Below are 23,124 nucleotides of genomic sequence, written 5' to 3'. Positions count from 1 at the left end.
ATATTTTTCTCCACATTCTCTCCAACACTTATTGCTGTGTTAGCAAACTTTTTGACAAAAACCCAAAGCAGCACAAAATTTTACTTTGGACCCAATATACACACAGACATGCACATTTGTGCATGCACAGACACTCCCAAACACATATTTCTGAACAAAAGTTTCATGAAACAATGCTTATTCTTAATACATGAGATTTATATTTTCTGTTTTAATCTATTTCATTTAAAATATTGATAATGATTAACTACTAAACCGATTTCACAGTAAATAATGTACCATTTTCCACATTTTGAAAAACACTAATTTAAAGAAACAGAAAAGATAACAATATGTTCTACTTTGTACTGCTAGAAAGCAAGTATATATTGCATGCAGCTGCTATGCTGGTAAGAAGCAGTTCTTAAGTTACAGATACAAATAAATCCATAATAGGTATAATAAAAATATAATTAACTGTGGTGTACTGATTTTGTTACAAGCAATATTCAATTGTTTGTTTAAAACAAAATTGTCAGATCCAAGATGGCAACAAAATAGGTGGATGAATATGTCACTGGCCTCCTCCCATGATTAAACAGGAATTACAACTAAATTTAAGGACAATCATCTTGAAAAACAAACTCAGGACTAAATGAAAAGGAGTCTATAACCAAAGATTTACAGGAGAAGCCACATTGAGACTGATAGAAAGTGCAGAGATGTGAAAAGGGCTGCCCACACTTCTCGGAGCAAGTGGTAGCTGAGGGTCCAGGGGGACATCTCAGTTGTGGGGAGGTTTTCCTTTAGGGGTGTGGGTCCTAAGCTCCAGGTCAACTGCTCCAGCCTAGAGCACCAGGGCCTAGTAGAGGTGCCCATATAGTATTTGGCAGTGAAAAGAGTCAAAGTTTTGGTCAGTAAAAAAAAAAAAAGAGATGGGAGATCTCAAGATGTAAACACCTTCTTAGAGGGCCAATGCAGAAAATCTCACACAGAACCACTTACCTTGGGCTCTGGCAGGGTAAGGGCTGAGAGGTCCAGAGTTGCATGAGGAGAGTGTGAAATTGGCAACGTCAGGGCGAGACATGATGGGTGACAGTCACTGGAATCCTGTGCTGAATCATTCTCTAATACAACAGTTGCCATCTTTCTTGGGTGGAACAATCCCTTCTAGGTGGCATCAGCCTGGGGTAAAGTGGCTGTTCCACCCTTGGGAATCTCTCTTGCCCCACCCTATGGAGATTGGGCCCTACTGAGACATATGTAGCCTTAGCCAGGAAGTAGAAAGTTGAAAATACTCAGGGAGTGACAGTGACTCAGTTGTCCAGTGCAGAGGCCAGAGTTAGTCTCCCTACTTTCTTGAAAATGTGACTGGTAACTCCACCCCATGGGAGATTCAACAGAAATTGTGAGACCGTAGGCAGACTAAATATTGTGTTTCAGAAGCCACACCTGCCAGACTCCTATTGGCCACATCATAGTTAGTTATGTGGAAAAAAAATCAGGACAGACTGCCACCTAAGGCACTGGGGTGGGAACCATACCCTCCACATTTTCTTATGCCTGATCAGCCCCAGCCTCTATACTCTACCAAGGTTGTTTCAGAGGTCAAACCTAACAAGCAGCCAGCAGACAGAGAGAGTGAGAGGCAGCTCTCAGGAAACATTAGGCCTTTTGCTGACTTGCCACCAGGCCCAGTGCTGGTAAAAGCCAGCTTAGGTGTGCAGCTTGGTCCTTCCATGTGTAGCTAAGCCCAACAGAGGCAGCCCCAAACTCTGAGTTGTTAATAGCTCTAAAAAGGTGTCTGAGAGCCAATCACAAGCAGTGTTTTACACTGATAAACACCAGATTCTCTTCTAAGATGCTCAGAACCAACAATATCCAGTAACCAGCTACAGACAACATTAGAGAAAGACCTAATGAACATTACTAGCAGCATATCCAAAGAGAGAGCTCAGCAGGCACCAAATCCAGCTGAGGGAAATACTGCTTTCTGTGGTCAGCACCTGCACAGCAGCTCACATATATTGGATGAGGTAGAACCTCACAGTCAACTGGCCCAAGTCCCAGATACCCTGCTCTACTGAGCTAAGTTCCACAAGAAGAAGGGAGAGAGACTTAGATCTCAGACATTCAAAGTGTGGGTTCCTTGGAGCCTAATTTTGGGACCAGTCATGGGGCTTAGCCACCCTCTGGGGAAAGGTTACAATCAGCTCAAGAGAAGGCTCTCTCAATCTTCCTCCCTGAGACCAAAGTCTTCTCAACTGAAAGAACTTCTGCAAAGAGAACAGTCAGTCCCACCCAACCTGAACTTACTGCTCACCTCTCTGTGAATAAATAGAATTGGAATATCCAGCAGGGGCTGAAAGATTAGGATTTGGAGTACGGGGCCGTGTTCCCTGTACTGAATTCTTAACCAAGAAACTTCCTAAGTAGGGGAACCCACTAACATTGTCCTCCCAACCTCAGTTACCCTAACCCACAGAGCTTTCAACCTGTGGAAGGGTTGGTGGGATGAGGCAAGTTTAAGCCACCTCTACAGTCTTTTTACAGAAGAATCTATGGGAAGACCAAGCAGCTGCAAAGGGAGGTGGAGCAGCTCAAAAGTGGAAGCAAATCTTAAGGAACTTGGACCCTTTTATGGAGCTTCTGTCAGCTCTAAGCAAGACAAAGTCAATCTTTATATACAGGTTGGCCCCTCCTAAACATGCCCATGCACAGAGTGATAACTGCAGACAGGTAGCCCACAATAGGTTATAAACAATGTCTGACATCAACCTGTACCTGAACCCCACACAAGAAGACCCAGAACCAACACAACTAATAATGTGTTGCAAACCACACCAATGGTAAACTCAACTAGCCACACAAGTGACACATCCAAAGGAGGAGTCCAGCAAGCATCTGACGCTGATAATAATAACTACACCCCAGAAGATTGACACTGCACAGCATCAAAAATGTGTGATCATGGTTGATGCTTATAGCCAGACAGCCTGAAGGGTTAACTCTACCCACAAAAGGGCCAAAAGCCTCCAAGACTCACATACAACATGAGGGTAAATATAACTCTCAAGTAACTTTCCTAGAGCAAAGAGCTCAGGTGGCCTTCAGGTTTTACCACTGACCTCACCTACCTCATAAAGACATGATAACAAATTTAGGAGTCAAAGCAGAGCTACTTAAAACTCAAACAAAATAGTCAGACAAAGAAATATGCTCCAGATGAATTAACAAGAGAAATACCCAGAAAAAGAATTAAATGAAATAAAAGCAACCAAACTACCATATGCAGAGTTTAAAATAATATTTATTAGGATTCTCAAGAACCTTAGAGTAAGAATGGATGATATTTACTTATATTTAGACAGTTAAATTTAACAGGGTGACATTGGTCAACCAGAGTACACATAGGTTTATAGAAAATATCTCCATATCATTTGGACAGTCGATTATGCTCTATACCCATTACCTGAAGTAAAATCATCTTCTGTCACCTTATATTTTGTTTCTCTTTAAGTCCCTCCCCTCCCCAACCCCCTCCATCTCCACCCACCCCTTCTCCCTGGTAACTACTGTACTTTTATCTATGTCCATGAGTCTCAATTTTGTGTCCCACCTATGTATGGAACAGATGATCTTAATGAGAACTTAAACAAAGAGATAGTAATCATTAAAAAGGACATTGAAACCATAATAAAGAACCAGTCAGAAATGGCTAATACAATACCTGATATGAAGACTGCACTAGAAAATATCAACAGCAGGTTGGATAAAGCGGAGGATTGAATCTACAATTTGGAGGGCACAATAAATGTAAGCACAAGAGCAGAACAGAAAAAGAAAAAAAGACTCAAGAAGGTTGAAAAAAATCAAAGACACTTCTGCAACAACAGGAAGCAAAACAACATCTGCATCATAAGCGTTCCTCAAGGAGAAGAAAATGAACAAGGGGTAAAGAACTTATTTGAAGAAATCATAGCTGAAATTTTTCATAATGTAATGAAGAAAACAGTCACAAAGTTCAAGAAGCATAAAGAGAACCATTAAAGATGAACCCAAAAAGGCCCACACCAAGACACATCATAATTAAAATGCCCAAAATAAGAGACAAAGAAAGAATCCTAAAAGCAACAAGAGAAAAACAATTAATTACCTACAAAGGAGCTCCCATAAGGCTGTGATATGACTTCTCAACAAAAACACTTTAAACCAGAAGGGATTGGAATAAAATATTCAAAGAGATGCAAAACAAGAAACTACAACAAAGCTTACTTTGTGCAACAAAGCTATTATTTAAAATTGAAGGAGAAATAAAGAGTTTCCCAGACAAAAAAAAAAAAAAAAAGAAAAGAAAAGAAAAAAGGCAGACAAAATTTATTATCACCAAACCAGTATTGCACAGAATGTGAAAGGGCCTGCTATAAGAAAAAGAAAAAAAAATAAAATGAAAGAAAAAAATTATAAGTTTAAAATAACAATAAATAAATACATAGCAATAATAACCTTAAATGTAAATGAAATAATACTACAATCAAATGGCATAGGGTACCTGAGCATAAGAAAACATGGCATATATATATATATATATATATATATATATATATATATGCTATCTAAAAGAGACTCAACAGAAAACAAAGATACATATAAGCTGGAAGTGAATGGATGAAAAAAAATTCCATGGAAATGGAAATGAAAAAAGAAACTGGTATAATAATACTCATATCTGACAAAATAGCTTTTAAAACAAGGCTATATAGTAAGGGACAAAGAAGGTCACTACATAATTAAAAAGGGAGCAATCCATCCAACAAGAGGATATAACCATTGTAAATATTTATGCACCCAATGAAAGAGCATGTAAACATATAAGGCAGATTTTGATGGACAAAAAGGGAGAGATTGACAGCAATACAATAATAGTAGAGCATTTTAACACCAATTGACATCAATGGATAGACCCTTCAGACAGAAAATCAACAAAGAAACAACTGTTTTAAATGGTACACTAAATCAACTGTATTTAATTGATATTTTCAGAACATTTTCCCCCAATGCAGCAGAATACCATTATTTACAAGTGTACATGGTACATTTTCTATGATAGACCACACATTAGTTCACAAAACAAGTCTCAATAAATAAAAGAAGATTAAAATCATATCAAGCATCTTCTCTGACCACATAGCATGAAATTAGAAATCAACTACAATAGTAAAACTGAAAACATACACTTGGAGGCTAAATAGCATGCCATTAAATAATGAATGTGTTAACAATGAGATCAAGGAAGAAATAAAATTTTTCTTTGAAACAAATGAAAATGAACATATAACAACCCAAAATCTATGAGACACAGTGAAAATGGTTCTGATATTGAAGTTCATAGCATTACAGGCATAACTCAAGAAGCAAGGAGAAACTCAAACAATCTAACTCTGAACCTAAAGGAAATAGAAAAAGAAAAACAAACAATGTACAGAAGAAGTAGAAGGAAGAATAAAGATCAGAGTGGAAATAAATGATGTAGAGACTAAATATATTACACAAAAGATCAATGAAACCAAGAACTGGTTCTTTGAAAAGGTAAACAAGATTGACAAAATTTTAACCAGATTTATCAAGAGAAAAAGAGAGATGATCCAAATAAATACAATTAGAAATGAAAAAAGAGAAGTAACAACTGACATCACAGAAGTACAAAAGATTGTAAAAAAATATTATAAAAGTCTATATGCCAAAAATTGGACTACCTGGGTGAAATGGATAAAGTCCTAGAAACATACAGTTTTCCAAAATTGAAACTGGAAGAATTAGAAAACCTGAGCATACTGATTACAACAAATAAAACTGAAACAGTTATAAAAAACTCCCTGTAAACAAAGGTCTTGGAATGATGGCTTTACAGGTGAATTTTACCAAACACCCAAGAAGAACTAACACCTATCCGTCTCAAGGTATTCCAATACATTCAAGAGGAAGAATGACTTCCAAGTTCAATTTATGAGGCATGCATTATGCTAAATTCAAAACTAGATAAAGAAACTGCAAAGAAAGAAAACTATAGGCCAACATCCCTGATGAACATAGATACTAAAATTCTCAACAAAATATTAGCAATCCAAACAAGCAATAATTTAAAAAATCACACGCTATATGATACTATGACCAAGTGAGATTTATTACAGGCAAGCAAGGGTGGTATGCTATTATTGGCAAATCAATTAACATGATTCATCACATAAACAAAAAGAGGAGTAATTTTCACATGATCAACTCATTAGATGCAGACACAATCCAGCATCCATTTATGATCAGAACTCTCAGCAATATGAGAATACAGAAAACATACCTCAACATAATAAAAGTCATTTATGACAAACCAACAGCCAACATCATACTCAATGGGCAAAAACTGAAAAGCAATTCTCTTAAGATGAGGAAAAACACAGGGGCGCCCTCTTTCACCACTCTTATTCAACATAGTCCTGGAAGTCCTAGCCATAGCAATCAGACAAGAATAAGAAATAAAAGGCATTCAAATTGGAAAAGAAGTATAACTGTCATTATTTCTGATGACATGATACTGTACATAGAAAACCCTAAAGTCTCAGTCAAAAAAGTGCTAGCTCTGATAAATGAATTTTGCGTACTTTCAGGATATAAAATTAATATTCAGAAATCAGTGACATTTTTATATACCAATAATGAACTATCAGAAGGAGAAATTAAGGAAGCAATCCCATTTACTATTGCAATAACAACAACAAAATAAAGCACATAAGAATGAATTTAACCAAGGAAGTAAGAGATGTGGGTAATTATAAGACATTTAAAAAAACAGAAGAAGATACACACAAGTGGAAGTATATACTGTGTTCATGGATAAAAAGAATAAACACCATTAAACTGTCCATACCACCCAAAGTGATCTATAGATTGAATGCAATTCTTTTTTTTTTTTTAAATAATTTTATTTTTTTAATGGGGTGACATCAATAAATCAGGATACATATATTCAAAGATAACAAGACCAGGGTATCTTGTCGTTCAATTATGATGCATACTCGTCACCCAAAGTCAGATTGTCCTCTGTCACCTTCTATCTTGTTTTCTTTGTGCCCCTCCCCCTCCCCCTTTCCCTCTCCCATTCCCCCCTCCCCCCCGTAACCACCACACTCTTATCAATGTCTCTTAGTTTCACTTTTATGTCCCACCTACGTATGGAATAATGCAGTTCCTGGTTTTTTCTGATTTACTTATTTTGCTTCGTATCATGTTATCTAGATCCCACCATTTAAAATACCAATGGCATACTTCACACATCTAGAACTAATATTTCAATACTTTATATGGAACCAAAAAAAGAACCCAAATAGCATCAGCACTCTTGAAAATGAAGAACAAAGTGAGAGGTATCACACTTCCTGATATGATGCTATACTATAAAGCCACTGTAATTGAATCAACCTGGTACTGGCATAAAAACAGGCATACTGATCAATGGAACAGAGAACCCAGAAATAAACCCACACCTTTATGGTCAATTAATATTCGACAAAGAAAGCAAGTATATGCAATAGAGTAAAGCTAGTCTCTTTTTTTTTTTTTTTTTTGTATTTTTCTGAAGCTGGAAACGGGGAGAGACAGTCAGACAGACTCCCGCATGCGCCCGACCGGGATCTACCCGGCACACCCACCAGGGGCGACGCTCTGCCCACCAGGGGGCGATGCTCTGCCCCTCCGGGGTGTCGCTCTGCCGCAACCAGAGCCACTCTAGCGCCTGGGGCAGAGGCCAAGGAGCCATCCCCAGCGCTCGGGCCATCTTTGCTCCAATGGAGCCTTGGCTGCCAGAGGGGAAGAGAGAGACAGAGAGGAAGGAGAGGGGGCGGGGGTGGAGAAGCAAATGGGCGCTTCTCCTATGTGCCCTGGCCGGGAATCGAACCCGGGTCCCCTGCATACCAGGCCGATGCTCTACCACTGAGCCAACTGGCCAGGAAGCCAGTCTCTTTAATAAATGGTGTTGGGAAAATTGAATCGGTACATGTAAAAAAATGAAACTAGACCATCCACTTACACGACTCACAAAATTAAACTCAAAATGGATAAAAGACTTAAATGTAAGTTGTGAAACCATAAAAATCCTAGAAGAAAACATAGGCAGTAGACTATCAGACATTTCTTGAAGCATTATTTTTGCTGATATATCTTTTTGGGCAAGCGAAATAAAGGACAAAAGAAACAATTGGGAGTTTATTAAACTACAAAGCTTTTGCACAGCAAAAGACACTATTAACAAAATAAAAAGACAATGAACTCTTTGGAAGATCTATTTGCCGATATGTCTGATAAAGGGTTAATAAGCAAAATTTACAAAAAACTTATAAAACTCAGCAAAGGAACAACCCAATTAAAAAAATGGGCAAAGGAACTGAATAGATAGTTCTCCAAAGAGGACATACAGATGGCCAATAAGCATATGAAGAAATGCTCAATGTCACTAATCATCAGATAAATGGAAAATCAAACCACAGTAAGATATCAACTCACACCTGCCAGGATAGCTTTCATTAACAAATCAAGAAACAACAAGTGCCAATGAAGGTGTAGAGAAAAGGGATCCCTCATGCACTGCTAGTGTGAATGCAGGCTTGTGCGTCCACAGTGGAAAACAGAATGACATTTCCTCAAAATATCAAAAATAGAACTGCCTTATGACTTAGCTATCCCTTTTTAGGAATATATTCTAAGAATTGCAAAACACTAATTCAAAAGAAGATATGCACCACCATGTTTATTGCAACACTCTTTACAATAGCCAAGAGCTGGAAACAGCCCAAGTGTTCATTAGTGGATGAGTGGATAAAAAAGCATGGTATATAGACACAATGGAATACTACACAGCCATGAAAAAGAATGAAATCTTACCTTTTGCAACAGCTAGATGGACCTAGCAGTTATTATGCTAAGTGAAACAAAACAGTCAGAGAAAGATAAAATTACCATGATCTCACATATTGTGGAATCTAATGAATACAATAAACTGAGGAACAAAGTAGAAACATAGGCTCCATCAGAGGGGTTAATTGGACACCTGTTAGAGGGAATGGATAAGAGGGGACAGGATCAAAGAAAGTGAAAGGATTAGTCCAAATTATATATTCATAACACATATATAAACCCAATAGCAATAGCCAGAAGGAAAGAGAAATGGTCATAATGGGAGGGGACAAAAGGGGAGAAAGAGGTTTGGAAAGAAACTTTGCATGAGGCGTGAAGGCCATGATGTGGTGTGTAGCTGGTGCTATACTGAATGTGACACTTGAAACTATATCAACAAAATAAATTAAAATTAAAAAAGACTTGTCATCTTTTGTTTTCTGTGCTTGCTTCTATATAACATGGTAATGTATTTCAATGTTTATAATTATGTAAAAATTCCATGTTTTCTTATTAGTTACATGGAAAGCTTTGTCAATTTCAAAGATTATTTATAAAAAAGATATTGGGCTTATTTATGCTAAAATATGATTATTTTAATATTATATAAAATTTAGTATTAAATATATATAGTATTATAGTATCACATATAGAATATAGAATTATGTGATATATATAATAATTACATTTTATAAATTTGTTATGGTGTTTTTTCCCCAGTGTGTGCACTGTGGACATTTCCTCCTCTCCTCTCTCCTCTCTCTCCTCTCTCTCTCTCTGTCCCTTATGTTTGTACTTCTTGAAATTCCTGGATTCTGGAATGTTCAGATAAAATTGGTAGGATATAAATCAATATTGAGGTATTAGAGTTACATAATGTACAGAGTATATAAGTGAGTGTCATTGGACCAAAGGGACTATAAAGCATTTTTAAAAGTAGGCAAGTAGGAATAGTTATGATTTGCTTGGACTAACTGATTGGTCTAAATATCTGTCGTTTAACACAGATGTTAGTTCTTCCAAAGTTGCACCATAGAGGTAGTACCAAAAAAGAACAACATGGGTTTGAGCTGTAGTTTGATAGATTTTGTTATAATGTAAAGATTTTTCTTAACATGAATTCATAGTTTTCTGTATTTTAATCTGGAAATTCTAGAGGAAAAAAATAAAATGGAATATGGGTTGTGGCAACGAAGTAGATGGGAAACAGAATGGGAGCAAGCTTTTTCACTGAATCTTCTATTTTGATTTTTGAACCACATACATAAATTACCTAGAAAAAAAATTAAATGAAAAAGAGGAAACAAAAGACAAAATAAAAACCAAAATAAATTTCTGGCAATGAGGAGGCCAAGGGAAAATGCAAAACTAGGAGGAAGAGAGACCAGTATTCTAATCCTGCCTCCATCATTTTCTAGCTAGGCAATATCAGGCACTTAACTTGCCTGACCCTGTTTCTTATTTTGTTAAAAGGGAACATAGAGACATAGAGACATAGAAGATTGTGGTAGGTAGGATCATGGCCCTTTAAATATGTCAACACATCCCCAGAACCTATGACTCTGTTAGGTTACACGGCAAAAGGGATTTTTCAGATGGAATTAAAGTTGCTAATTAAATGACCTCAAATAAAAAGATTACTCTGGATTATCCAGTGGGTCCAATGTGATCACATGGGCTCTTAAAAAGAGAGTGGCAAAATAGTCAGAGAGATGCAAAGGAAGATGAAAACAAGAAAGATTCAAAGTGTAAGAAATATCCAATCTGCTTTGGTTGACTTTGAAGTTGAAGGAATGGGGCCATGGGCCAATGAAGGTGGGTGGTCTCTAGAAGCTGAGAACTTCTTTCATATGGCAGCCAGCAAACAAATCAGGACTCCAGTCCTACAACTGCAAGAAAATAAATTATGGCAGCAATATGAATAAGCAAGGAACTTGATTCTCCCTTGGAGCCTCCGGAAGTGAATGCAGGCATGCTGACATCTTGATTTTAGCTCAGTGATCCCTCTGTCAGACTTCTGACCTACAGAACTAAACATCAATTAATTTGTGTTGTTTAAAACTGCTAAATATGTGGGGTTTTGTTATAACCACAATGAAGAATTAATACAAAGATGTCCAATAATTGATAGTAACCGGTATTATTAACTTAGGGTAATCACAGAAATCTCACAAATTATTGATCTATATTGTCTATTATAAGATTTTTAAAGCTACACCATTCTTATTCTCTTAAATATCAATGGATGTTGGGAAACCTCAGTTCCAAAAGAGGCTGGAGGTCTCAAACATGCCAAACGACTGAGACCCAGAGTTTGTGGTGTTTGTCTTGATGTCTTTGCAATCAAGCTGCCCAGATTATAGGTGTCAATCAATAAATCTTATGAAAATCTAGTGCTTAATTATTTTATTAAAATTTATAAAATTTATTGGAGTTTATAGAATTATTGGAATTAATAGGTACTATATCTATAAAATTTTATAGGTGAAAAAAATTTTTTTTACAAAAACAGAAAGAGAGTCAGAGAAAGGGACAGCTAGGGACAGCCAAACAGGAAGGGAGAGAGATGAGAAGCATCAATTCTTCGTTGCAGCACCTTAGTTGTTCATTGATTGCTTTCTTATTTGTGCCTTGATGGGAGGGGCAGGGGAGGAGGCAGCTACAGCAGAGCAAGTGACCTTAGGCTCAAGCCAGTGACCATGAGGTCATGTCTATGATCCCATGCTCAAGCCAGCAATCTCAGCTCAAGCTGGTGAGCCTGTGCTCAAGCCAGATGAGCCCACGCTCAAGCCGGCAACCTCAGGGTTTCAAAACTGCGTCCTCCACATCTTAATCCAACACTCTATTCACTGTGCCACAGCCTGGTCAGTCTACAGATGAAATAATTGAGCAGATAGAGAACACTATGGGCTGGGACGAAGGAGGAAGCAATTTTGGCTGGGAGAAAGTAGGATTTGCTGATGGTTTTTGCCTATAAAATAGTGATAGGGCCTGACCTGTGGTGGTGCAGTGGATAAAGCGTCGATCTGGAATGCTGAGGTCACCAGTTCAAAACCCTGCACTTGTCTGTGGGAGTTGATGCTTCCTGCTCCTCCCCCTTCTCTCTCTCTCTCTCTCTCTCTCTCTCTCTCTCTCTCTTCTCTCACTCCTCTCTAAAATGAATAAATAAAAAATTAAAAAATAAAATAGTGATAGCAATAGTATTTACCTAAGTTGTTATATTATAAAATGAGAAAGTTAATTCTTTTGAGCTTCAGTTTCATTTGTAAAGTAAAAATGATTATGTAACTATTTCATGGAGCTGTTATGAGGGTTTAAAAGAGATAATACATATGAAATGCTTGACACATAATTGATCATTCTCTAGGTGCTGTTGTTGAGCTGACCTCTGTAAGATGTGTTGACAAGGTCAAGTATTTCTAATCTAACACCACTGCTTTCTTGAAGGACAATCATTGTACCTTAATTGAAAATTTACCTGTAATATTCTTGCCCCCCCTTTTAGCTCAAATTAAGAAATATTTATTTAGTTTCTCTGCTATGCTTTTACCTAAATTATTTATTTTACCCAAATATCATCTCACATTCATCCTGTGAAGTAGAAATTATTATACATCCATTTTTACATATTGTTATCAGGCTAGAAATCCAGTAATATTTATTTCTGCCCCTAGAACGCTATTTCAGCTTTGATTTTTTTTCACAGTTGGTCCATTGAAGGATATGTATGTATGTCTGTGTGTACCTGTATGTCATGTGTGTGCTTGCTGCATATATGCATAAACATGCATAAATAGCCTCATTACTAACTTTCTAACTTGATAATTTTGAGACATACCATATATACTGCTCTCAAAAATTAGAGGATATTTCAAAATAAATATGGAGTGATAAAATATCCCCTAATTTTTGTGAGCAGTATAGAATAGGGCCACTTCTGACTTCAGTCTTGTTCTATAAAGGAAAACCAGGAAAACCTCTATTCTTTCTGAGTAATATTTGTTTATAGACCTCTACTCTGTTTAAATATATTTTACTTTTGTGTGTCTTTGTTAGTATTCTATCTGTGGGAAGCCCAATGTGATTCACACTAATTAGAAACAGATGCTAAGTGCCTCAAGACGTCACATTCAGTGATGAGTTTTCTAACAAACTACAATTATTGGCCAATTTATATTAATTATAATACTATCATCCATATTTTGATTGTTCACAGTATGCTAGTGTCTTATAGTGTATCATTTAATCTTCTTAACAACTCACTGTCAGTGGGTACCATTATTAATCCCTTTATACTGATAAGGAATCTGAGGCCTAGAGACAAAGTAGCTTGTACAAGTTTACATAGCTAGTTATTTGTGGGCAGGACTAGGATTTGAACTCATGTTAGTGTGAGTTCCTGTGATCTAACTCCCTTTGAATCAAGTCTTTTGCCTGCAAATGTTTTCATGCTGGATAACAAAAGACATAGACCTGGGGAAATTTTATATTTTTACTTTTAAGTTATAAGCTGTATGAATTGTCTCTACATACCTAGTAAACATTATTTATTTTCAAATGACTTTCAGATAAGTTTTGGGATAAGCTCTAGCCAGTGCCTCCTAATCTTAAATATGCAAATAAATCACTGAGGAGCTTCTTAAAAATTAGATTCCAATTCAGTAAGTCTAAGGAAAGGTATAAATTTTGCATTTATTAAATACATCCTAATGAGTGGTGATGCTACTGGTGTGGAAACTACATTTAAAATAGCAAAATTCTAGCCCACTTCATCTTAGCTTCTCTTTCTTAACCTTGTGTTAGTCTCACTGGAATGTAAAAGTTCTTCTATCATTCTTCTGGGCTGTAATAAACATGTTTGCATCAGCTTATTTTCTCAGGTTCTAAAAGAAAGTAGAGTGGGATTAATGGGAACCAAATATCAAGGGTAAGGAATGTAGTCAGGAAACAACACACTCCTTCCTCAGAAAACTTCCTTTTGTTATAGTCTACCATAAAAATAATCTGCCTTATCTTTTCTATTTCCTTTGTCTAAAATTTTCAGGAAGTGTGTAAATGTGTATGTGAATATATTTGTGTATATATGCATGCACATTTGTGGGTGCCAATTCTGAGACTGAATATATAGAAGCAGAACCATTGTCATTGGATTTCACCAGCTTCTATTCCTCAAAACTAATAGGGAGCTGCAAAGATTAGATTTTCCAGGCATCTTGTGAACCAGATCAGCAAGAAAAATCTGAGCAGTTAAGTCTTTGTTATGTTTAATTCTGCCCTCCACATGAATATGCTAGCTATAAGCATATGCCATGTTTTCTTAGCTAGCAATATTGAAGTGTATGTATGTGTGTATTAGAGGCAGGTGAGTGAGAAGGCAAGTTACCAACATATGACAATAAACATGTAAATTTAAACATGTAAGTATAAATATGAGATGGAAGTAGGACTTTGTGATCTTGGTAAACTTGGCTTTTGTTTCATTTTGATTTCTTGGAAAGATCTCCAGAGAGGTTTAGGAAATTTATTTAGTACTAGCAGGCAGTCCTGTATTCTACTTTTAGTTCTGTCACTAGATAGTTGTGTGATTTCATCATTTCTACTCTTCAGGCCTCAATTTCTATATAGATAAAATGAAGGCATTAGACTCTTCCATAATCCCTGCATGTTTCCTACCACCTGCTCTTTCTTCACCTTTGCTGAGGCAAAAAGCTTGAGCAACTTGCATCTAAGTGCAAACTCTGCAGGGGGCAGTAGAGAACCAAACCTACGGAGCTTGAAAAATGCCCTTCACTTAGTGAACTGTAGTTTTTATTTTGACCCAGCAGGTAGCAGTATTATTATTATTATTATTATTATTATTTTGCAATCATTTGTTCTTACTCAGTTGAAGGTAATATACACATTTGCTTAAGAGACCACAGCTGACTCATTAATAATTCATTCTGTATTTATTTAATTTTTCTGAAATGAGAAGTGAGGAGACAGAGAGACAGAATCCTGCATGCACCCGACCGGTATCCAGCCAGCATGCCCACTAGGAGGCGATGCTCTGCCCATCTGGGGCATTGCTCCATTGCAACCGGAGCCATTCAAGCACCTGAGGTGGAGGACATGGAGCCATTCTCAGTGCCCAGGCCAACTTTGATCCAGTGGAGCCCTGGCTCTGGGAAGGGAAAAGAGAGATAGAGAGAAAGGAGAGGGGGAAGGGTGGAGAAGCAGATGGGTGCTTCTCTTGTGTGCCCTGACTGGGAATCAAACCTGGGACAAATTTATTCTTTGTTATTGGGATGGGATGGCTAGTATCATTGGACAAAGAACTTGAGAGACCCATCAACAAAAAGAAAGTCATGTGAGTTTTAGAAAGGGTGACACTATAGAAACCTCAACTATCAAGCTCTGGACATGGGGCTAATCTCAGTTTAGCCCTAATCTGGGGTTGATTAGCTGTAGTTTATGCCTAGAATAAGGTATCATTTCTGTCTGCAAACTTTGTCATACCCTCCCTGAAATCTGAAAAATGACAAGGCCAGATTAGGTTGTGGCACCTTGGGGAGAAAGGTCTTGCCCCTCATATTCCCCAGCTAAGAAGAGACTTCTGAATGGCTTAGCTGAAAACAAGATCCTTTGGCAGAAGCAATACAAGCAGAAAGTTTGAGTCCTTCTTTAGTAAAAGACAAATTTTAATATTTATAAGTGGGCTAAAGGAAAGTAGTATGGCACATTTGAAATCTTTATTCGATAAGCATCTACATGACTTGTATATAAGAATTTAATATGCTAAGGAGTGAAATGAGATGGCAAAAGTGAAAATGTACTCTAACACGTAGTCTGATTCTTCTGATTCTAAGGAATTCTATCACTTTTTACTCAGTGTTTATAAGATAAATTGTAAGCAATTTTAGGGTGCTTCAATCAGGATTAACTTTCTAGACTAATTCTATCTCGAGCCAAAGCAAAGGAAAGCAAACATCAGGGTGGTTTTCTTTCCATGTGGTCCAAAACATCTTTGGGTTCTCTCTTATTCCTCCTTTTTCTTCTAATTGCATCTCTAATTTTTTGGCCTAGCTCTCTCTGAGCACTGTGGTTCTGTGTATCATTCTGATTTTGGTTGTTAGTTTTAGGAAAAATGGAATCATAGGACTATAGCTTTTCTAGGTAGCAGAGATGGCCGATGTGGGTAAAGTCTCTATTTTGGAGCACACACTAAAACCAGGTGAACCTCTGTCAATACAACTGGTGTTATTTGTTCTGGAACCCCATACTGCCCACTTCCTTGTCCCTTGAAGAACAATAGGTCAAGACCTACTGCAGCAGCCAGATACATCATCAAGAGCAAAGCAAAAACGTACGCCTTAGGCTTCATTGTTGTTGATACTTTCAGTTCTTCCCAAGTATAAAGCTGCCAGTTCTTTCTTACCTGTCTGCAGCCTGGTCTTTGCTATTTATAGGAAAGTGTAATTTTAACCTTTCTAAGAAGACATTTGCTTATGATTTCCTTAAAAATGAGCACCCTTTGAGATCGTGCTTGAGTAATCCTCATTCTGTTCTGTCCCTCAGCAGTGAACATTAGAACAAATTGCCTGATGCAACATAAACAGTTCCACTTATTGCAGAATCTGTTTCTATCATTTACTGAATTGTGAGGAGGTAATTCATTGTATTCTGGTAACATATCAATAAATAGAAAGTTTAACAGAAGACCCTGGGTGCTTGAGAATCACAACACAAATGCTATCCTCTTGCTACAGGAGCCCAGGGCCAGATTTATAGTATGGGGTTGATCCGGGTCCTTAAAAAATACACATACACACTATACATGATAGCATCACATACATACTATATACACAGTGAAACTTCATGAAATCAACATCTCTTGGGGACCAAAACATAGATTTCAAGTCGTATTCAGTTTTTCCTTCAACCCTGCAAACAGAGAGACAGAGACTCCTCTTGACCCTGTGGCTTTCCTTTATCCCAGGCTAAATATTTGCTTTGAAACCAACTTGATACTATGTGAATGTATTTCCATGCCTTCTGATGTAGAATACGCAGATGTTAAAGACTGGAGGAATAGTACCCTTTGACATCATTTATATCTCTTATTTATATCTTGACAAAAAAAATAGTTATGCATGCTGATATATAAACTTGCCATGTTTGCCAAATGCCACGGAGATAAATATATGACAATGCACAAGTGGGTCTGAGTGCCATGTCAATGGAGTAATTATTTTTCATTTGAAGCCAGAGCTGACATGAACAGTATCTGAAGGTATCATTATTCATTAGCTTTTGTCTCTCCTACTCATATAATAAAACTCAGGTAAAGTTCCGAGATCCTGTCTTCCTGTCTGGTTTCCCGGCTCTAGACATTTTGTGTGGGAATGATAATCTTGCTAGCCACTCAGCCTTTACCACATATCTGACTATGACCAGAGAAACCCAGGCTGGAAATGGATAATAAGTCTTTCCAGTCTCATTCTTAGAAACCAGGGAGAAAGATCAGGATCTGTGAATACAGCTCAGTATGTATGTGTGTGTGTGTGTGTGTGTGTGTGTGTGTGTGTTTGGGGGCTATGAACATGATTGTCCAAGTCAATGTGTGTGTTTACTGGGAGGAGGTGTCCACTTCGGAGCAAATATCTGACTGATGCTTTCCAATCTTCACTTTCTGGTTCCTTTAAGGATTCCAGGAAGATGAATCTGGACATTTCTTAAGTTTGAAGAATAAAAAACAAAAAGAAGTTCCTTTCTCTTGTTCCAGAGCCGTCATGAGCTCACCCTCTGCATCTTAAAGTGGCTTTTGGCAAAAGGGCTAGTGCGTTCTTATTCCCATGCCCATCTCCCGGGCTGATATTGAAGGAGCCTGGGAACAGGTTCCCAAGAAGCGAAATACTTACCCAGGGATGAAGCAGATCACTGAAGGTAAGGCAAATCTCTGGTTTAGAACATCTTAAATGAAAAGGATGTTTTTGGTCATTGCCAAGGGCCACCTTGTCTTAATGCCCCTTCTGCTTCCTACCACTACATCTCTCCCTGTGTCCAAAAACAATCTGTTGCTGGATTTACTCTGCTTCCCACCAACCCAGCCAACAGGCATCCAGCCAGTGCTTCCCAGCACTCAACATCCCGGTCCCCGCACCTCTACTCACCCCGAACCTTTCCAGCCCTTGGAAGCGCACTGGCAACAAAGCAGAGAGCACGGGGCGCCTGTCCACTTACCCCGGGCCAAGTGATTTATTCAGATCTGCGTCGTCTGGTGTCCCTCAGCCAGGGCTCGCGGCGCAGCCACCTTACAGCACTCCTCTCCTGCGGTGCGCAAACAGCCGCCTGGGACAGCGCCGGCCCTCTAGGCTGCTGGGCTGGTGGGCGGATGAGCACAGCAAAAGGGGCGGGGTGCTGTGAAGAAGCAAGCGCTGGCTTCTCCCTTGGTTTCTCTCTTTGCTCCTCAATTATCTCCAAACTTCCTTTTGATTGCCGGCCCTCTTTACCTTTCGCCTTCGTCAGCACCCTGAAACTCTTTTCTCGACCGCTCGCTAGCTTCTTCTAGCTCTGAGAGCCGACCTGGGCGCCTTCAAATGCCCGCACTCCCTTCATGCAGCCAACTATGCAAGGCCAGCATGAAAAGAAACTGACACGGGGAAATTGACAGGGGTAGCTGACACTGGAGAGGGAAAGGGAGAGGAGAGACAGAGGAAGAGAGGAAGAGAGCCGCATTCACACTCTTACATATACAAACATATATTCATGCTCTAGCTACTAGGTAGCAGCTGGCGAGAGCCCCAGCCACCCTTCCAAATCTTTTGCCCTTTTGCTGCTGCTTTTGGAAAATGCTATACAGAGAAGGGGAGAGAAAAGCAAAGAGGGAAGGAGAAAATCCAGGAGGCGCGCTCCCTTCTCCTTCCCACCCCTAGCTCCAAAAATGTCCAACACCGAGCTCTTCCTTTTCCCTTCTATCTCTGCTGGTGGCTTCCCTCTGCTCCTACTCTCTCCTTCTCCCTCCCTTTGGGTGACTCCGAGCTGCACAGAACCCATCCCAGTTTGTGGTGTGTGTGTGTGTGTGTGTGTGTGTGAGAGAGAGAGAGAGAGAGAGAGAGAGAGAGAGAGAGAGACACGGGTGGGCAGAGGGGAGACAGTGAGATTGGTGAAAGCACCTCTCACCTTCCCTGAGCCCAGACCGGTGCCTCATACACTCTCCGCTCTCAGCAGGGCGGACCGGGTGGGGCAAAGAAGGCAGAGAGCTGGCAGAGAAAGGGAGAGGACAGGACACCCTCCAGGGGCAGCAGCTCCTGCCTTCTCTGCAGCTCGGATGGAAGGAAGCTGCAGCCAAAACCCCAAGTCAGCCCTGCTGCCCTGTCCCACAATCTCATCTCTCTCCCCTTGGTACGGACTTTTGTTTCATTCATTTGCTTTCCCCGGGGTTCTCCAACCCCTGAGTGGTGGCAGAGACTGGGGGGCTGAGCGCCGGTGCTGGGAGACACCATGGAGCGCTTGCTTGCAGAGCGTCAATCTGCTCCTTGGTCTCAGTACCGTCTGCTTTGGACAGTGAAACTCACCTTCCTTCTGAGCTCGGACTTGTGCGAGTGGCCGCAGGCAGCGCCGGCAGCCAAGAGTCATTGGGGGAAGGGGAGTTGAGCCAGTGGCATCGTGGGTGAGTGGCAGGCGGACAGAAGGACTCTAAGTCGCCAGGGACATACATATTGTTCTCTCTGGTGGATTTTGATCCCTGATGTCTCTAAGTGTAGCCCAATGTACAGGCAGCCCAGGAGTACAGCCAAAGTCTTCCATCTCTGTCTCCTCAGCCATAGGGCTGGTCTCCCAGGATCCAGTCAAGATTGAAAGATGGTTGGCACAGAGAGTGGTATAGTAGGATGAAGGAATAACTTGCTTAGTGGTTGGTGGCAGTGACTTCTGTGTGTGTGGCATGGGGCGTGGGATGATGTCACCAGACCCTTGGGCTGCTCTTTGATTTTTATAACTTTGTGTCATGTGTGATACCTCCACACCTGCTCCGCTCACAATATACTTTGTTACCCAGAATGCTGACCCTCTTGAACTGTCCTGAACCTGACTGAAAGGTCCTATGCCTTCCACAAGCCTGAGATTTCTACCTGCCACCCGCTGGCACTTAGATGCGATAGCTGCCAGCATTTCCTGACCAGAGCCACACAGCCCAAAGCTCAGCTTTGTCTTTTTTCTCCCTCATTACATCTTTCTAGAAAGGAAAGTGTGAAGCTTTGCCTTTCTGTACTATGGGCTGTAACCTGAAACTTTTTTCCTACCATTTCTCCCAATAACGCAGAGCAGAGAAAGCTCCGGGGGAACTGTATTTCCCACTGTTCCCTTAACTCTTTGAGCACACACTGAGAGCTTAAGTAGAACTCCAGGCACAGGGTTCCTATTGCCTTCCTGGTGAAGCTGGCATAGTTATGTTTAGTGGCTTCCCTAGCAACTCTCCTCTGGACTCCAAGCAAGACAATTTTTCTATTGTCCTTGGGATCCTTAGCTTCGAGGTGACCCAATACCCTGGAAACTATCAATCTTTTGTGTGAGAGCAAAACATTGAAGAAAAGAACTGATTTGGGGATAAAAAAACTTGTATTTGTTTGTGGGAGTCAAAGGTGTGTTTGGAATGTCCCCTCCTCACTATTTATGTACTTCCTGAAGTGTTTGTAAGATTGGCCAATGATTTGGATGAAAAAAATAATCACTTGATTCTGGAAGCCTTTTAGCCATTCAAAGGCAGTTTTACTTTGGCCAACAACCTCAAATATACAGCCTCCCAAACAAAACAGTCTATGCTATGATTAAGATGGTCCCTCCTTTGGTATGAGGTGAATAGGATAGACAAAACTTTGGGACATCTCCTTTTCTCTGACCAAACTGAAGTGCAAGTAAAGCTTCTACTCCAAACAGAGGGTACAACCAGGAGCAGGAAAACCCTATCTTGTGAGCTGTCTCCTTCAAAGGCCCTGAATACAGTGCTGTTGTCATTAACATATGAGGATTATGGGTGTTTTTGAATTTGGGTGCTTTCCCAGTTGATTGTGGATAAGACCCAAAATTTTCTATGTGCTCATGCCATACCCTGCTAACCTCTTCAAGAGATCAAGGATATTAAAAGAAAAACCCTCTCCAAAGTTAAAAGCACCATGCAAAGGCCAGGCATTACTGTAAAAATTCCAGGACCAGCCTTGTAAGGCCAGTGGCCACCTCCGTGGCCATGCAGGTTCTCATTGGATTCAGGCAGAAGATAAAGGAACAGGGGAGCCAGAAAATGGTGGGCCATTCTGTTTATTAAAGTCTTGTAACAGCAGACTAAAAAACAGGCACGGAAAACTGCTTCCCTCACCTCAGGGCTCCAAAACCCTGATCCCATCTCTGGTTTCATAACCCAGACTTCTCTGGACTCACCCTTTGGACTCCTAGGTCCTCAAAAGCCTTAGCACTCCCCAGCCATAAAGGCTGGGCCACAATCCCAGGGCTCCCAGTCCCCTCAGCAGTCCCTCCCTCTCTCTGAACTCTCCAGTCAAAACAGGTTTCGGGAAAACCTCCTTCTCCAGCAAACAATAGCAAACACTGGCCAGTCACTGTCCCAAGCAGGAAGGCAATCTGCAATTTGCAATCTGCTTCCCTGAGGGCAAGCACCCACAGGCTTCCATAGACTATACACATACAGCACTGCTCCATGCCAATGCAAAATACAAGTGTGCAAACCTAAACACACTTGTTTCACACTTGAAACACATTGGTTTGCCAACAGGCATTCTGGAGGATATAGTATAATTAAGAAACCGATTTTAACAGGAGCCCAGACTTGCCTAGGTTGCCTATGCTGTTGCTGGGTGACTCATCTTCTCTGTGGATGTGGAAATATTCAGGTTTTCTGCTTGGAGACTGTGAGCGTAGTCACCTGGGGCAGTTTGCAACCAGAGGCCATATCTACAAAAGTGGTTCAAAGCCAAAAATGGGAGTGACTATAATTTGAGCCCAGATCTACCTGACTTCTAGGCAAGGGTTACTTACATGACTTGATCTATTCAAACACCATCCAGATATGACTGTCAAAATGCAACTGAGACCTAAATTCAGGGGCACTCTCTTTTCTCTACTCTTCTTGTAGCCTTGACCATAGTGGTAAGTGAAATATATAAACTGAAATTTAATATAGTATCATATAGGCAAAGAGAGATTGAAATGGGAAAACCATACATTAAAGGCATTTTCTCTTCCCCATTATCAAAGTTTCTCAATCTGGGCACCACGGACATTTTGGGCCAGATGATTCTTTATTGTAGGGGATTATCCTGTGCATTGTAGAATGTTTATCAGCATCTTTGGCCTCTGTTTACTAGAGGTCAATAACACCGCCCATCATGTGGCAAACAAAAAATATTTCCAGATATTGATTGTCATATGTTCCCTACAGGGCAAAAGTACCCTCTGCATTGTAAACTACTGCAATTTAATGGAATGTCACATTTCAAAGACCACATTTTACCTTAATTCTACCCATATGACATGTTCATATCTTGTATTGAACTGAATCTCAGAAGATATGATGTATATTTTATGAAAGAACAACAAGAAAAGGAGTCTATAAATTGATAAATTATGACAAATATTTGAATTCATTATTTCCACCTCCTTATCACCAGTTATCTTTTGATGAACATTCAATAAGTAGGGTGTTGATTATAATAAAGATTTATAAGGCATAATCCCAGCCTTCGATATACTAAGGCTCTTGCAACTTTTCTGTCCCTAAAGGGGAAAGGTTATAGATCTTCATAGTTAACTAGTTTCTGGATTGAATCCACCCTGGCTTTGTCCTTCTTTTATTTCCCTCTTGTCCTCAACCAAAGACTTATTCTTTAAGGTTCTGCATTCGGGAGACTGCTCTTTGTCTTGCTAATTACCACAGACTCATTGCTGAATTTTTTTGTGACTTCTTTATAAATGGCATTTATGCCATAACAATGTATCCAGCATTGAAATGACCACAATATTACAAAAACTTTAACAAATCGAGCAATTTGAAGGTAGGTTATTTATAAAGGAAAAGGTTTTAATTACCTGCTTGTTAGATAAATACTTGACAATGTTGAAAGCAAAGGAAACAGAATGGAATGGAATATGAGATGATTTTTCAAATACTGTGGAACAGCAAATTACAACTAGTGTGCTGAAAAAAAAAATTTT

At 39.5% G+C, this 23,124-nt stretch overlaps 1 protein-coding gene across 1 annotated transcript in view; it reads right to left on the bottom strand.

Annotated features, from left to right (window-relative positions):
* The window catches only part of TRPC5 (transient receptor potential cation channel subfamily C member 5), a 356,447-nt gene extending 338,185 nt beyond the window's left edge, over positions 1 to 18,262 (bottom strand). Inside the window, exon 1 of the mRNA XM_066249196.1 lies at positions 18,145 to 18,262. The gene's annotated coding sequence lies outside the window, so the exon portion shown is untranslated. The remainder of the gene's footprint in view (positions 1 to 18,144) is intronic.
* Positions 18,263 to 23,124: the final 4,862 nt, after the last annotated feature.

Source organism: Saccopteryx bilineata, chromosome X, assembly GCF_036850765.1.
Source record: "Saccopteryx bilineata isolate mSacBil1 chromosome X, mSacBil1_pri_phased_curated, whole genome shotgun sequence".
NCBI lineage: Eukaryota > Metazoa > Chordata > Mammalia > Chiroptera > Emballonuridae > Saccopteryx > Saccopteryx bilineata.
This window is presented reverse-complemented; position numbering and strand designations above follow the sequence as displayed.